Source organism: Anabrus simplex, chromosome 7 (assembly GCF_040414725.1).
Source record: "Anabrus simplex isolate iqAnaSimp1 chromosome 7, ASM4041472v1, whole genome shotgun sequence".
NCBI lineage: Eukaryota > Metazoa > Arthropoda > Insecta > Orthoptera > Tettigoniidae > Anabrus > Anabrus simplex.
The window spans coordinates 219091801-219107713 of record NC_090271.1 but is presented as its reverse complement, the minus strand read 5'-3'; the positions used below and the strand labels follow the sequence as shown (position 1 = coordinate 219107713).

At 40.6% G+C, this 15913-nt stretch overlaps 1 protein-coding gene across 5 annotated transcripts in view; it reads right to left on the bottom strand.

Moving 5' to 3' along the window:
* The window catches only part of LOC136877479 (protein nessun dorma), a 206844-nt gene extending 194271 nt beyond the window's left edge, over positions 1–12573 (bottom strand). For 3 of the 5 annotated variants that reach the window (XM_067151559.2, XM_067151562.2, XM_067151558.2), the window contains exon 1: positions 12427–12573. The gene's annotated coding sequence lies outside the window, so the exon portion shown is untranslated. Of the gene's footprint in view, positions 1–11196; positions 11241–12118; positions 12390–12426 lie in introns of those variants that run through there. The other 2 variants (XM_068228662.1, XM_067151561.2) reach the window with 2 other exon arrangements.
* Positions 12574–15913: the final 3340 nt, after the last annotated feature.

The window sequence follows — 15913 nt, the reverse complement described above, 5'->3', positions numbered from 1 at the left end:
AAAGACCTCCAGCAAAAAAATTTCATAACGACCATCAACTCATATGATTTTTAATGAAAAACTTTTTTTAACAAGCACTATATATAATCGTGTATAATGTTTTTAGATTATCTAATATATTTGACTGAGAATGACCGTATGTTTGGGTTGCAACATCATCATCATTTCCCCTTATCCAGCTCCTGCCAGGTCGGGGTATTTATGGCACTTTATCTTTCGTTTTCCTTAAACCACTCCTCTTCCACGATCTTGTCCCAGTTTAAATTTTGTCTTCTTATGCTGCTTTTCACTGATCCAATCCACCTTAATCTAGTTCTTCCTCTTGCTCTCTTGCCCTCTCATTTTGCCTCCAGCATCTGTCTTGGAATTCTATTCTCCTCCATCCTCTTTACCTGTCCAAACCACCTTAGTTTATTCTTTCCAATTCTCTCATTTAGCTTTCCTATCCCAACTTCCTTCCTTAACTTCATTTCTCACTCTGTCTTTCCTATCACACTTCTTAGAAATTTCATCTCACTGGATTGAATTCTACTCCCTTGCCTGCTAGTCAAGTCCAAGTCTCAGCTGCATATGTCAGTACAAGTACATACTTCATTTTGTACATTCTATCTTTATTTTCTTTGGTACTTCTTTGCTCCAAACAAGTTTTCTTACACTTTGGTTGAATGCATTGCCCTGCTGTACCCTCCTGGTAATCTCCATATCTGCCCTAGCATTTTGCATTAATTCATTTCCTAGGTATTTAAAGCTGTTATCGGTGGGACGAACGACGTAGCTCACGACGACGCCAAGAATGTAAGATCACAACTTAAACATACACTAGGGAAGCTGACCCACACTAACGTTTTTGTAGTGAACGTGCCCCACAGGCATGATTTGAGTAGAGACTCGTGTGTGAACATTGAAGTGGACAAGGTCAATACAGATATTGTTAAAATTTGTAAACATTTTCGGAATACTCAGGTTATTGAATGCAGCAGTTTTGAGAGATACTGTTATACAAAACATGGCCTCCATATAAACAATTCAGGTAAACAAAAGATAGCAAATTTTTTTTTTTTTTTTTTTTTTGCTAGGGTCTTTACGTCGCACCGACACAGAGAGGTCTTATGGCGACGATGGGATGGGAAAGGCCTAGGAGTTGGAAGGAAGCGGCCGTGGCCTTAATTAAGGTACAGCCCCAGCATTTGCCTGGTGTGAAAATGGGAAACCACGGAAAACCATCTTCAGGGCTGCCGATAGTGGGATTCGAACCTACTATCTCCCGGATGCAAGCTCACAGCCGCGCGCCTCTACGCGCACGGCCAACTCGCCCGGTGATAGCAAATATTGTTCTAGTTTTTATTGATCTTAAGATATGTACTGTAAAACAGGCAACTCCCTTGAGTTATAATACTGACCAGGAAAACTAGTAGAAAGAGCCAGCTGTACTTCAAGCTGGCTCAGTCAACTAGAAAAAGAAACTCAGGATAGTAAGGAATTTCAAGTTACCCAATTGCAACAGTCAAGTTTTAGGGAGGAAGGGGGTCTGAGATTGCGCTTGGTAAACTGTCAAAGTGTAGTAAATAAACAATTAAAATTAGGTACATTGATGGAATCTTATGAGACTGATGTGGTGATAGGAGTGGAATCGTGGTTGAAAGAAGGGGTGGGTAATAGAGAAGTATTTCCACAAGGGTACACAGTCTATCGTAGAGACCGAGGAGATAAAAAGGGAGGGGGGGTGTTTATTCTGGTGAAGGAAACTTACTGTTCACATGAATGGTTTACCGATGAAAGGGATGAAATATTAGGGATAAAATTAGTTTGTGATAATATGAAGGAGGTGGGAATTATAGGAACATACAGGCCTGGAAGAGAGGAAAGAGACATGGAAATCTTTGAGAAAATAATACATTATACTCGTAAAAACAATAATAATGATATGGTAATAATTGGGGGAGATCTAAATTTGCCTGAAGTTGAATGGAATGGAGCTGCAAGTGAACCTCATGAACAGAAACTGGCAAATAAATTAATTTGGGAGGGAGGGTTTACACAAGTAGTACAAGAACCGACTCGTCTCAATAACTTACTAGATGTATTCTTGGTTAAACCATGGGAAATTGTTGATAAAACTGAGGTAATTGAAGGAATAGGAGACCATAAGGCTGTAATAATGGATGTAGGACTCGTACCAAAAAGGCTTAATAAGAGGGTTACACAAGACAAGAAATTGTACAGAAAAACTAAAGTTGATGAGTTTGGGACTTACCTTAAATCACAATTCAGTTGTTGGATAAGTGAAGGGAGTAACGTGGATACACTTTGGACTAAATTTAAAGGAATCATTTGGGAAGGAGAGAAGAGATTTGTACCTGTTAAGAAGGGTAAAATGACCTCAGACCCTGTTTATTATACAAGGGAAATAAGAAAATTAATAAGAAAATGTAGAATAGTAAACAGGAAAATCAAAGAGGGTAGGGAGAGTAGAGAAACTAGGAAACAGCTAATGAAGGAACTGAATAGAGTGAAAAAGGAAGCAAAAGAGAATTATATGAATGGCATACTTCAAGAGGGTAATGACCACAAAGGGAACTGGAAAAAGCTGTATTCATATATCAGGAATCAAAAAGGAAAAGGAATCCAAATTCCTACAATGGTGGGAGAAGGGGGTGAACACTATTTAACAGATACTGAGAAAGCAAACCTATTTAGTAGGGAATTTAGAGATTCAGTAGATGATTGTCAAGAGTTGGAAACCGAAACAGAAGATAGAGAGGGAGAGAGACAGAGGGAAACAAGAAGCTTCTCATTCACAAACGAAGATATTTTCAGAGAAATCCAACTGCTTCAGCAAGGAAAAGCAGCAGGAAGTGATCAAATTACTGGGGAGATATTAAAGACAATGGGGTGGTACATAGTGCCTTATTTAAAATTTCTCTTTGACTATGTCATAAATAATAGTGTAATACCAAAGGAATGGAAGGAATCTATAATAATACCAATTTATAAAGGAAAGGGTGATAAAAGGAAACCAGAGAACTACAGACCAATCAGCCTGACCAGTATAGTTTGTAAAATACTGGAGAGTTTAATATCAAAGTACATCAGAGGGATATGTGATGATAAAAATTGGTTCATGAGGAGCCAGTATGGATTTAGAAAGAAATTTTCTTGTGAGGCACAACTGGTGGGATTTCAGTAGGACATATTAGATCAGTTGGATTCAGGAGGTCAGTTAGATTGCATAGCCATAGATCTTTCCAAAGCTTTTGATAGAGTGGAACATGGAATATTATTAAAGAAATTGGAGGGAATAGGACTGGACGTAAGGGTTACACGTTGGATAAAAACATTTCTAAATTCAAGGGTTCAGAAAGTCAAAGTAGGAAATAATGTATCTCAGGAAGAGAAAGTTTGGAAGGGAATTGCACAGGGTAGTATAATCGGTCCGTTACTTTTCTTAATATACGCAAATGATTTATGGAACAATATAACATCAAAAATAAGATTGTATGCAGATGACATAATTGTTTATAGGGAAATAAACAACATTGAGGATTGTTCAGAATTACAAAGGGACCTTGAAAGTATCCAACAATGGGTTGAAGAAAATAATATGAAGGTTAATGGAGGCAAATCAACTGTTACAAATTTTACAAACAGGAGCTTTAAAACTGAATTTGAATATACTTTGGATGAGGTAGTTATCCCAAAAGATGGCAAGTGCAAATACTTAGGTGTGAAATTTGAAAGTAATTTGCACTGGAAGGGTCATATTGATGACATTGTTGGGAAAGCATACAGATCGTTACATGTCATAATGAGGCTACTTAAAGGATGCAACAAAGAATTAAAAGAAAAAAGTTACTTGAGTATGGTTCGTCCATTATTGGAATATGCAAACAGTGTTTGGGATCCTCACCAAGAATATCTAATAAAAGAAATAGATAGTGTGCAAAGGAAAGCAGCAAGATTTGTAACAGGGGATTTCAGGAGAAAAAGCAGTGTATCAGAAATGTTAAAGGAACTTGGGTGGGAAACTTTAAGTAAGAGAAGGGAGAAAACTAGACTTATAGGTTTATATAGAGCCTATACAGGAGAAGAAGCATGGGGAGATATCCGTGAGAGGCTTCAGTTGGAAAATAATTATATCTGCAGGACTGACCACAAATATAAAATTAGAAGGAATTTTAGCAGAAGCGATTGGGGTAAATTTTCATTCATTGGGAAGGGTGTGAAGGAGTGGAACAGTTTACCAGGGGTAGTGTTTGATCCTTTTCCAAAATCTGTACAGATATTCAAGAAGAGAATAAACAGCAACAGAGAAAATAAATGAAGTGTTAGAGGGCATTCGACCAGTGCAGGTTATTGTAAATTTAAAAAAATGTGTGTGAATAAATTAATTCCATCCCCTGGTCTAAGGAGTTTGGACAGCCAAAGTAGGGGACTGCCTGTAGGGGTGAAGTACAGTGGGGACTTCGAGCGCCCTGGGACCGCTAGGGTAGCTGTGAATGCCCTTCAGGAACTCTGAAAAGTGGTGGCAAAAGGGGCTCTGGTTAGACGCAGCAGGTCGTTATGCTACTTAGGATCCAGAATGGGTTAAAAAAAAAAAGTAAATAAATAAATGCAATGTAAATATTAATCTTATACCAGTTGTATAGTATCATTTGAAGTAATTCCACATACTGTATATCAGTTGACTATATTTGTAAGTAGTACAGGAGATATTATAAGTAGAATTTTGTAAACCATATAAATTTATTAAGGATGAGCTGTGTGTTTAGTAGAAAACATTGTTAGCGTAAATTGTATAATATTGTATTATAGGAAAATTTTCTTCTCTTGTTAATTTAATATTTAGTGCTTGACAATAATGTATTTTAGGGTACCATTTGCCACCGAGGTAGACACCTCATTTGCAAATAAAGAGATTTTGTTTTTTTTAATTTGATTTCCAGACTCTGACTTCCAATTTTCACAGTGCCCTTTCCTTGCCTTTCCCCTCTGAACATCACCATAGTCTTGCTTTTATCTGTACTGATTTTTATGCCATACTGCTAAATTTTTTCATTCAATACATCCAGATGTTGTTGCACTTTTTTGCCATTCTTTTCCCAGATCACATCATCATCTGCAAATAGCAGTACCTTCATCTCTTTATCTCCATAGGTTTCCTTTGTTTCCTTTACAATTTCGTCCATGACAATAATAAACAAAATAGATGACGCCACACTCCCCTGTCTTAGTCCAGTCTTACTCCTAAACCATTCTGTCTTTCCAACTGGGGTCAGTACCCTGATAACACACTTGTACATTGCTTGCACCATTTCTAACATTTCTCTTCCAAGTCTCTTTTTAACCATGGTTTCCCAAATTCTCTCTGGCGACACTAACATATGCCGTTTCTATGCCTATGAAAGTCATAACCAGATCCTTTCCATATTCCCAGTTCTTTTCCATCAGCCGTCTCATGCTAAAGATAGGGTCCCCTGTACTGTAGATCTTCCACTCCTCAAGCCAGATTGTTCCTCTTGTAATTTTCCTTCAATCTTTCTTCTCATTCTTCTTTCTAATATCCTTTCCAGTATTTTAACCACCTGCAATATAAGTGTGACTCCTCTATAGTTATCACAAATTTCTTAACAACTGGTATTTTGCTCACTGTCATTGATTCCAACAACCACCACTAGCATATCCTAGTATATCCACTAGTATATCAATGTATCCCCCAAAAAATGTTTTTTAATGAAATGGCGTATGGCTATTTTTTAGTGCCGGGAGTGTCCGAGGATAAGTTAGGCTTGCCAGGTGCAGGACTTTTGAATTGATGCCCGTACGCAACCTGCGCGTCGTGATGAGGATGAAATGATGATGAAGACTACATACACACCCAGCCCCGTGCCAGCGGAATTAAAACAATTATGGCTAAAATTCCCGACCCTACTGGGAATCGAACCCTGGACTCCTGTGACAAAAGCCAGCACGCTAACCCTTTAGCCATGGAGCCAGACCCCAAACAAGCCATGACGATAAGGAAAAGGATCATTTCTAGAATGACCTGTACAACCACATCTCATCCTGACTGGCAAGGACCTAGTAGTACTCTGCGGTAACTTGACGGCCATGTTGGAAGTGCCAATGATGGGCGTGACTGCCTTGTGAACAAAGGATACGGCTTGAGGAAATATGATGATCGGTGAATCCTTGATTTTGACTAAGCAACCAATCTGCTCATCACTAAAATTTATTGCATGAAGCAACCCAGTCACTTGATCACCTATACCTGTGGCAAAGCCAGCAGCCAGTCTGACTTTGCTATGTGGCAGAAGCAATTTTCCTGCTGTGCCAAATGTAAAATTAATTCCGTCTGAATGTTTGGCCAATCAACACCACCACTACCCTCCCTACGATCACTCCAAAATTTAGTAGACAGGGTGTGGGTAACATTCCATGACTCACGTCATCACTGCAGTGGAACACTTGGCACCAAGAAGTTAGGACACCGCCATGTAGATAAGAAGCAGACATGGGTTTTGGATGGACCAGGTAAAGCAGAAGGTGCAGGAGAAATCAACCTTCAAGGAGTGGTGCGCACAGAAGACGGATGAGAACTGGCAGAAGTACATGAATATCCAGAAGGAAGCTAAGAGGACTGCACGTGGCAAACACTATCGCAACCTTAACGAGCAATTGGACACAAAGGAGGGTGAGAAGGTTATTTACACACTGGCAAGAGCTCAAAGCAAAGCAGTTTGGACACTAAACACTACAAATGTATTTAGGGCAAGGATATGTATAGGCTAAACGACATACGTGCAATTTTGAAATGGTGGCAAAAGCACTTCAGTAAGATTTCAAACATTGAGTTCCTTCACCAGCTTATAGCCAAAGGTCAGAAAACTGCAGGTCTCATTCCTCAAATCACAACCAGAGAAGTAAAGAAGTACCAAAAGTACCAGATCCCAATGATCTGACAACTGATTTGTGGAAGCTCAAGGAACTAAGAGGGAAACCTGGCAAACAGACTTCCTTAATGCCATAATTGAGTCTGGTTAAATTCCTACTGATTGGACAAAGCGTAACAGTACCCATTTTTAAAAACAAGGGGGACCTGCCTTTGTGTTCAAACTATTCACCAATACGCCTTTTATGTCACGCCCTGAAGATCTTCGAGAGAGTTCTTGACCAGCGCCTTCACAGCATTGTACAGTAGCATGCAAATTAATCCAAACATAAGTCATTTTTAAAACTATTTATAACTATCATCTTCATCATCCTCCTCCTCCTCCTTTCTCCTTATCCAGCTCCTCCCGGATCTGGGCATTTATGGCACTTCTCCACCTTCCTCTCTCCTTCCACCATTCCTCTTCCATCATTATGTCCCTGTCCAGGTTTCTTCTTTTCCACTCAGACCTCCTTTCACACATTTTCGTTCCTCGATCTCTTTCCTTGTCTTGCTTATACTTCTTAGGTATTTCATTTTGCTGGCTTAAATTTTACTCTCCTCTGTACCTGTCACTACAAAAACAAATTTCTCCACAATGTGGTGTTAGTGTGGGTACGGTAAGATCAATTTTGAAGCGATTCCGAGGAACCGGGTCCTTTTAATCGCCAACGGAAAGAAAATGTCAAAAACACAAGACTAGATCTATTTATTATTTTTTATTTGCTATTTCCTTTATGTCGCACCGACATAGATAGGTCTTATGGCGATGACAGGATAGGACTAGGATTGGGAAGGAAGCGGCCGTGGCCTTAATGAAGGTTTGTAAGTTTGCGTTGTGTTACTCTATTGTAAATGTATATTTAACTTCGGAACTCTGTAATTCGGCATCTCACTGTTTTGGTTTCCCAAATAAATTGTTTAAGAAGCCTTTCTCGTGGACAGTTGAGATTTCTTCTGAGGACGCAGAGCACAGTTCTCTGCGAAACGTAAAGAATTTCACCTTATTTTCTTGACACGGCATAAGCCCAAAAGCCTATGCAGTATCATGTCTATAAGTACGGGTCGTGAAAGCATCAATGGCAACAATAAATAAATAAATTAATTAATTAATTAAATAATAATTAAAAATGTCCCCATTCTTTACACACAGCAGGGAGTCCCAGCTTGTTGAAATTACCTGAGAGGGCTTTAATCCTATTCACAACCTCGCTTTGCTTTCTTTTCTCCAAGTCCACCATTTGCCCGGTGTGAAAATGGGAAACTACAGAAAACCATTTTCAGGGCTGCCGGCAGTGGGGTTCAAACCTACTATCTCCCGGATGAAAGCTCACAGTTGCGCGCCCCTAACCGCACGGCAGACTACACCAAAAGAAGACAGTTTACACATTAGGAAGAGTAAAAATAAACCCTGGGCTCTCAGCTGTTGACCTAAACCAAGATTTGTCACAGTGGACTGATGATTGCCATGAGTCAGCAAGGGAAGCAGCTATCGTGAGTAATTGGAACTGCTTTAATAATAGTTTTGTGAGGAGTACTGTCCTGCTTTTTAGCACTGTTGACCTACTGCTGTTTAGTTGTTCACTGCATGTGACTGTGTGAATTACTGGACAGTCTTTGGAGTCGAACCAAAGAACAGTCATTGTGTGTTGCGTGATGAGTATCCCTGCATTCAAACCTAGCTGTCTGAACACAGTTGCTGTGTAGGGTGATTGGACTTGGAGAAATGAAAGTAAAGCGAAGTTGTGAATAGCATTAAAGCCCTCAGGTAATTTCAACAAGCTGGGACTCCCTACTGTGTGTAAAGAATGGGGACATTTTTAATTATTATTTTATTTATTTATTTATTTGAGAAACCAACACAGCGAGATGCCGAATTACAGAGTTCCGAAGTGAAATATACATTTACAATGGAATAACACAACGCAAACTTTCAAAAAATAAATGGAAGAGCAACGAAGAAAAATCAACTAGTAACAAAAGTAGCAGAAGAGATGATGATGATGACGCTTGTCGTTTTAAGGGGCCTAACGTCTAGGTCATCGGCCCCTGATGGTACGAAATGAAATGCCAAAACAAAAGTTCTAAATCATCCACTGACCAAAAGAAAAAAAAAATGACAAAGTATGAACGGATGGACATGAACCCAAAATAATCAGTGGATCCTACCCAAAAACTACCAGAAAGAAACAGCGTTACTGACCAAGGGACCACTTCTAAAGTACAATCCTGATGATGATGCTCATTTTTTAAAGGGGTCCAAAATCCAGGTCGACAGCCCCTCATTATGGTACATGTCGTTAGTAAAGTCGAACCATGGTATTTGTCATGTTGGGGTACTAATCAAAGGTAGCGTAAACTCACGGTGTTCCAAACATTATGGTACTAATCACAAGTATTGTACCTAGGTAACGCAGACCTATGGTGTTTCTCACACAATGGCGCCACTCACAGCCAACGCAAACTGATGAGGTTCCTCACCTAGGTGTACTAATCACGGGCGCCGGTATTCCCGTGGTGTTCCTCACATAGTGAGCACCAATCACAGGCAACGCAGACCCACGGTGTTGCTCATATAGTGGTTCAACTCACAGGTTACGCCCAGACCCGTGGTGTTGCTTACGTGGGTACGACTCACGGGTACTGGAAACCCACAGTCCACACCTACTGCTGCTATGAATCACAAACCTATTGTGTACCCAATATAGTGGCACTACTCACGAGTAAAGGCAACCCATGGTGTTCCCCACTTGATGGTACTAATCAAAAGTAGTTTCATGGTTCGAAGACAATCAGCCCTTGGTCGCCCCTTTTAGTCGCCTCTCACGACAGGCAAGGGGTACCGTGGGTGTATTTTCCGTCTGCGTCCCCCACCCACAGGGGGTAGAGAGAGAGAAAGAAGAAGAAAGAAGGGATCCATCACTTCAAAAAATGAAGTAACAGATGAAAAAAGGCAAGGGCCACGAAAGGCGTGAAAATGAAAGACTGCCTAGGCCTCGAATGCTCCAATACCTTCGGGATCGGAAACGAACAAGAGTTGACCAAGGGAGGTCGGACAGGATAGACGAAAGTGAGGATCCTTGCACAAGTAAGTGGAAGCAATGCCAGGACTCAGCTAAGGGCCCCGTGGTCGCCACCCCACGCTCCCATGGTGAGAGTCCCTTGGGCCCCTTTTAGTCGCCTTTTACAACAGGCAGGGGATACCGCAGGTGTATTTTACATGCCCGTCCCCCACCTGCAGGGGGTAGTGTGTTTGGTCTGCGAGAAGTATTTTATTTCCCTCAAGTTCGCCGGCAAGCCGGGTAGTACCCCCCTATCCACCACCTGGGAGTATCACCTCTCCCCCTGCTACGCCAGCGTAGTAGATTCGTGGAGCAGCAGAAGAAAATTAAAAACATAACAACTTACGGAAACAACAATTATCAATAAAAATATTGGCAAATGAAAAGAACGAGAAAATTAAACATTGAAATTAAAACGAAGAGAACTTTTGGTTGGACACAGTAAAATAAATACAGATATGACGCATACGAAAAGTAAAGTAAAACATAAATATTAGGCCTACATTATGTACAATAAAGGGGGACAGCAATGAGAAGAGAAAAAATAAATGACAGAAAGGAGCTAGGTTAAGTTAAGGAAGATTCAATTAAAGGAGGCATGCAAAGAAAAAGCGTCCGTCTGAAGAGTTAAGGACGGTTGGAATGAAGATAAATAAAGTTCTTTGAACAAGAGAGAGGAGGGAATATAGAATATGAAGGCATGGATTTATTCTGGTTTGTGAGTTGGAACATGCAGGGAAGAGGATACACGAAATAAACTGTTAACAGCGTTATATAGGAATCTAAGGTCGGTTACTTTCCTGCAAGTAGATAACAGGCGGAGGTTTAACTTATCCAGTACCTGGTTGCTGCTCAAGTTTCAACAATCAGATACTCTGGCTTTAACAATGGCACAGAAGAATGACTGAATGCGGTCAATGTTATTCAAATTAGTAGGTGAAGGGGTACACCAAATAGGATATGCGAAATCAATAATCGGTAGGGTGCAAGATACACAGTTGGCTCTAAGGGCATGGATATCAAATTTCAACAATCACTATCTCGTGGTGGTGTAAGCTCCTAACACCCCCTTGCTTGCCCATCCAGAGGTAACTCAACTTTTCTCCACTGTCAAACATGTTCAATGTTAGTTATACAGTTAAATGCACAAACATTCGGTTAATTCTGACATTATCTGAGCCACCACATGATGGATTTCTAACCTACCTTTTGCTTATCTGCAACTGAATCTTTGCGACGTTTTAAGCCTTAGAACCCCTAGAGAAGTGGAGTGAAATCAAAACTACTATAGATAAATAAATATCTTTATTGGCGTAGTTAAGGCCATTACCATACATTTAACACTTTTGAAAATTTCTTAGAATCATAACTAATACATAGTATTCGAATATTCCATGTTCTGATTCATGTCATGGTTTTGGCACTCAACTTCAGAATCTGTATAGGACACAGGTTGAGCACTGTCGAATGTGGAAAGCAGTAGGAATTCCTTTGAGTCAGATGATCTCAGGTTCAAGAGGGCAATTTAAATACTTGGGATCTTGGTTTAGCAGAGACAACAACTTCTCAATGGACATCACAGAGCACAGCAATGGATTCGAGATGCATGAAGTAGTAAGAGTAAAGAAATCCATCTCCTGAAACAGTAACCACCATCCTGCAGAAATGTAACAATCCAATAAGAAGACCGACTAGCCTGCACATCCTAAGAGAGATTAGTGAAGAAGACATTTGACGGGAAACAGAATACCTGGGTGACAGCCCTCAATGTAGATCACTGAATTTAATTTACCCATTACCAGTACCTAAATTTGGCCGCCCGCCCTGAAGAATACTATGTTAGATGGACGACCTGGCAAAGGACAAGACAAAACTCGGCCTTGGCACCACCTGGAGGAAACAAGCATAAAGCAGAGAGGTATGGAACCAACTCGTGGTTTGCAGGGCCTGTACTCGTCGACTGATAGTACAGTAATCCATGTAGTTAGTGAAAATAACTGGTCTGTCGGACAACTGAACTGCTACAACCCAAATTATAAACTTATCTCACGTGTCATATATTCACTCACGGATATCGTAACTAGCAGAGATTGAAAAATACAGCATAAAACATATACGTATCCTTCACCTGAAAAGTTAGACTCTTGAAGGCTTAACAAAGAAAGATACATTAACACAGAAATGATATAAATTTCTGATAATAGCGAGGCCTTGTTGAATCTTCATCTACTCTTGGTCACCTGGTCTTCCGAGACGTCACAAGTACAAACTGTAGCATATTTTATAATTACCCACATGAAAGATACACGATTCTTCCTAGAATACTCAATGTTGTTTATAAAAGTGGCACAAGGGAACTGAACATCAAATTTTTGACAGCTCCACAGTATGTAAACAAAATTACAATAAGACAACGTAAATACTGCGAGTACGCACTTTAAGACTTAATTGCCTTACGAACAACCGTATTCCGGAACCAAAAAGAGAAACTGGAGCGTCGACAACTCAATACACTTGCAGTCAAAATAAACTGAAAGCTGTTTATAAAAGCCAATTTAACACATCTCCCGCCGTTTCAATCAGCCAACCACTCCCTCATGCACTCAAATTTCATAGAGTTTAAAGCGAATACGGGTACCAACATAAACACTATGACTCGTTCTAGCTAAAATTCGATTTGATATTCATAAATTGAAATTCTGGAAAGACCAACTGCAAAACTCACTCTGATCAGCGCAGACCATGACGTATATAAAATAGAAATGAATAGCGTGATGACTAACTTTTGAATCACATCGCATGTTAACAGACACGCTGTCCATGTTCTCCGCCGCCTGCGGCGATAATGGCCAAGTGGGCGCGCTTTTTGTCGGCTTAAAAAAGTTTCTGGTCTTTAACGTTATTTTTAAACGTGGAAAATACCTGGTGATAACTTTTCGTGAAATGAAAATTGTAAAATATGAATTATTTGAGAAGTAGGGCGCATAACTCGGCACATGGTTCAATTTACTAGTACCGCACGACAATATGCCAACAACTCGCTATGCCCCGAGTTACAAGTCAGGTTGCAATCAACAGGCAAATAAAAAATGTTTTGTTTTCACCCCAAAGGATCCCAATCTGTTCTCCAAGTGGTCGAAGGCTACTCCACGACAAGATCTGCCTTTGAATGATAAAAGACGTATCGGTGATCTGCATTTTAGCGCCGAACTTATCCATATTTTGATAGTAGAATCTAAAAAATAAGTAGGACGTATTTTACTTTCAATAATGACATAAGGACATTACTTCTGAAATTGGTTCGTCAGTAACGTAATCTGTAGTAGAGCAGTGGTGTTTGACAGCCATAGCGTCAGCATTTTAGCTGTTGAGTCAACACCAGAGGACATTGGCCCCGGCCACGGTCACTGACCCCATGACTTCACGACCACGTGCTATTGTTTGTAAGTAAAGTAACGTGCTTGGCCACGTGCTTTTTGATAGCTGTCATCTTGACGGACTCTAACCTCACTTTTTTAGACAATTGAACATCGCTATTTTCACCGCTGCCAACATGACAGGGCATAACCTCACTGTTGCCAGCTTAACTACGTGGAGCGCGGAATACAAAATCCACGTGCTTTTTAAATGCCCTAACCAAACGGGCGCGGATTTTTTACAAGTGAACGTAGATAACCTCAATGCTGCCATCTTAACAGGGCCTAACCTCACTGTTGCCATCTTAACGACTTAGAGGGCGCGGAATTTAAAATCCACGTTCTATTAACAGCTGTCAAGATGACAGGTCCTAACCACGTGGGCGCAGATTTAGAACAAGTGAACGTGGATAACCTTCCTGTTGCCATCTTGACAGGGCCTAACCTCACTGCTGCCATCTTAACGACTTAGAGGGCGCGGAAATTAAAATCCACGTTCTTTTAACAGCTGTCAAGATGACAGGTCCTAACCACGTGGGCGCGGATTTTGAACAAGTGAACGTGAATAACCTTAGTGCTGATATCTTGGCAGGGCCTAACCTCACTGTTTCCATCTTAACTACGTGGAGCGCGGAATTTAAAATCCTTGTGCTTTTGATAGCTGTCATCTCGACAGGTCCAAAACACGTGGGCGCGGATTTTAAACAAGTAAACCTGGCTAACCTCACAGGTTCTAACTTCACTATTGCCATCATAATGACGTAGAAGGCGCTGAATGTAAAATCCACGTACTTTTGACAGCTGTCAAGATGACAGGTCCTAAAGCGTGGACGCAGATTTTGAACAAGTGAACATGGATAACCAATGTTCTGCCATCTTAACAGGGCCTAACCTCACTGTTGCCATCTTAACTACGTGGATGGCACGAAATTTAAAATCCACGTGCTTTTGACAACTGTCAACCAAGTGAACGTCCCCAACCTCACTGCTACCAACTTAACAGACCTTAAGCTCACTGCTGCCATCCTAACTATGTGGTCGCGGAATTTCAAAACGTAACAGTTGTGAAGATGACAGCTGCTATCTTGACAGGACATAGCCATGGGACCTAACCGCAGAAGATTATAGTTTTAAGGCTAGCTGTCCTTCTCAATAGCATAACGTTACGAAGGTCAGGTAAGTCCTTCAATCTCCTCCGACGGGACAAATCCGCGTTCCTCCTCCTGACAGTTACGGAGGTCAGCTCAATACCTTCTCTTCCTCTGGCGGGGCTTAGCCGCGTTGCTCCTCCTTACAGTTTTACGGACAGATGCCCTTCTGTACTAGATAGCTCTTCCCCCTACACCATCGATAGGCTTCATGTCACCATCCGACAAAATAGAACATTTTGACAATCTGTGCAGGTTCAATCCTGTTGCAGAGGACATAGAACATATATATATATATAGAGAGAGAGAGACTGTTGTTATCTTACAGTAAAGATTTGAATAGTCAACATACATTCCTCGTCGGGTTCTGAACAGAAAGAAAACTTAGCTTGATAGAAGGTGGGTGCGCGGTAACAAGAGAATTTAACACACAGGCAGATCGCATGGAATAAAACTACCTTTCTCTCCCAATAGTCGCCGTGAACAGAATAAAAAATCATGGATTTAAACTCTCTTCGGCATTAGAATAAAAGAATCTCTAATACATGGATTTCGAACACTGAATAATTATGGATTCGAACCCCGTTTATTGTTAGACGAATAGTATTGTGAGGTTAGCATAAGGCTTTGTGTCCCCATCCGACAAACAAATAAATATGAACATCGTCCTCTCCCTGTGGAGAGGATTTTTTACACAGAATGGAATATACTTACGCTGAATGGCTTGAACGGCGCTGACCTTCTTGATGATACTTACTATCTTCTAAAGCAAGACAATAAATAAAAATTACGATTTTCTGCTGCCCTATAGTAAACACCAAGAACATGCTACGACTGTATCTTCTGTTGATATTTGTTTTAGAATTCAAAAACATCTCAAAATATTCCGGCAAGCACATCAGCCTATACTTACCATCTTCTAACGAATATTGTTACAGGACAATCCCTGCTCTGACTGGAAATCGAACAAGTGAATACTATCTTACTCAATTGTGCAACCACAACGCTGTAATCATTGAAAGGAGGGTTGTGTGTGTAACCTGCGAGGTCTACGTCCTGCTAACTCATCAATAGTAGTGTTTGTTGGTTTTTAGTACTCGAAGAAAGACCCGAACCACGGAACCCAGCGGTCAGAGGCAGTGCGCTTCCGCCAGAGCTAGGGAGGCTCTTACCAAATACAGTAGAGGCAATACGCAACACTCAGCGAGATATCGAGGGACAGCTATTAGAGCTCTCTCTAGCGGGTAGACCTGAGAACTACTGATTCTGTCATAAGAGCACGTGTATTTGTGTGTGAATTTTTTGGTGTTATATAGGCGTTTTCAGTGAGTTGACATAATTAAATAGTAGCGCGTGTCA